The 1981-nt window shown below is 39.2% G+C and overlaps 1 protein-coding gene across 1 annotated transcript in view; it reads right to left on the reverse strand.

Annotated features, from left to right (window-relative positions):
• Positions 1-1064: 1064 nt before the first annotated feature.
• reep3a (receptor accessory protein 3a) overlaps positions 1065-1981 on the reverse strand; it is a 30015-nt gene continuing 29098 nt past the window's right edge. Inside the window, exon 8 of the mRNA XM_076286150.1 lies at positions 1065-1981. This exon is cut by the window's right edge and continues 559 nt beyond it. The gene's annotated coding sequence lies outside the window, so the exon portion shown is untranslated.

Raw genomic sequence — 1981 nt, forward strand, 5'->3', positions numbered from 1 at the left:
TCAAAGCTTAACATGTCCTATTTAGTATATCACAGTGGTGATATTGGTGTGACTGGTTTGTAAATAGTGCCTGTTTCTGTTTGATTCATATTTATATGGGAGTGTTTTTAGTGAGCACGAGTTTGCACGTGTAGTTTGCAGATATCATTTGCATTCTCTCCAAATTATAAATCAAATATTAAACTGTACAAAAACCTGGTCTCATGTGCCAAGAGCTCCCCTAAGCTCTTTTAAAACTCGAAGTGGGTTACAGCATATACTCTGCATAATAAGTGACAAGAGTTATGATGTTTTGAATGTCGACATGGCATCCATACCTGAATTCTTTTGTGGTTTAAGGCTGCAAGTGGTTGTTTTAATTGTTTTTATTGTTTCACAACAAGCTACAACTTTCAGATGACGCAGTTCCCAGTGCCCTTGAGGAATTTCCTGAGTGCTTGAGCTGCAATTTGTCTGAGAAGTTTATGTTAGCAAATAAAGTCATTTTAATGTTTTGCACACACCAAGCACATCACACTTATCTAGCCTTCCTTTTGAATAATGGCTTGCCCCACGGGAAGGGCAATGGCGTGTTTAACGCTGCAAAACAAACTTCCCCCAGAGATGTCCCCTTCATAAAAGAGAAAATAACAGTGTTGGGAATTTGAATACGCAAATGCCGGTTATCTGAGTAGACAGGTGTGCTGTGTACACAGTCTCTGATAGATGAAGGCTGGTGAACATGATCCAGCAGTATCAAAAGGGAATCTTGACACTTTACTCCCCCCTCTGGCTACAGACGGTAACTGCTGAACTCTGAGATCGCTCAGGGAATCAGTGAACACTGACAGACCTTTTTCATATTTTAAAAGTACTTGGATGTGTTCAGTTCTTGCCAGTAAAAAATATACTGATTAAGAATTCTGTCTCCTGGAACATCTCGATAACTCAAAGACCACAAACTTCCAGAGGCCTGGTGATGGGAGTGGGCGTGGGATTTCACTTGTGCTTGATTGTGACTAGGCTGTCATACAATCCAGTGGTACAAAACCATCCTACGTGACAATAATTGAGAATCAAGTCGGTTTTCAGATGTTAAAGCATTCAAAGTTTATTATCAGCACTACAAAGCAACACTCAGTCCAACGTCTCTCCTTCAAACTCAGAGTCTCTTGGTCCTAATCGTTTCCCTCTCAGTCTTACACACTTTAATACAGCTTTGGTCTCAGTATAACAAAGTTCTCTTCTGGACAGAATAGGTTACATTTTAAAAGACATTAAGACAGGACCAAAAAAAAATATATTTTTTTATATATATCAAACATTGCCTCTTTTAAAAAGGACTTTTTCTTTTAAAACAAAATAACCGATGAATGGAGAATTTTTTTTCCAGTTTGGTTTAAGATTACTAATAATATTAGGTAATTCATGATACAAGAGAAATAACGGTCACATCACTGTGACACTGAATAGGAGGCCCATAGTAAACAAGGAGAACTACTATCTGAGCCTCCTTTGGTTCTACTTGGCCTCAACCGCAGAAAACACTTCTATGAGGATCGTGGCTGTTTGACATTCCTTCTGTCCTTTCTCGGAACAACACATACACGACACACAACAGGGGACGTGTAACACAGACCTGCAGTGTAAGAGCATTTTCTGACATGACGCAGTGCTGTCCAGCATCTGACCGCAAATGTGGTCAAACATTTATATCAACCTGCACCGTATGTGGTGCAGTGAAAAATGCAACCAGACCCTGTTACATGAATCTATGAGTCAGGTCTGTGTTCTTAATGTATGTGCAAAACAACATCACAAGACATTCTCCTTAACAGGCAACAGTCTTCTATGCACTGTAAAAGTAAGGGACACTTTTGGTTGGACTGCTCAGTTCTTAGTGTTTTTTGTCAAGGATGTCAACTGTCAAAGGTTAAGGCTACCTGACATTCAAAAACAAACATTCTTTAGCAGGCTTAATATGAGGAAACAATATATTATT

The sequence above is a fragment of the Alosa pseudoharengus genome, unplaced genomic scaffold (genome assembly GCF_046254945.1).
Source record: "Alosa pseudoharengus isolate Yale_2024_CS ecotype anadromous, Long Island Sound unplaced genomic scaffold, YU_APseudo_1.1 YU_APseudo_1.1_scf_15, whole genome shotgun sequence".
NCBI classification, from domain to species: domain Eukaryota; kingdom Metazoa; phylum Chordata; class Actinopteri; order Clupeiformes; family Clupeidae; genus Alosa; species Alosa pseudoharengus.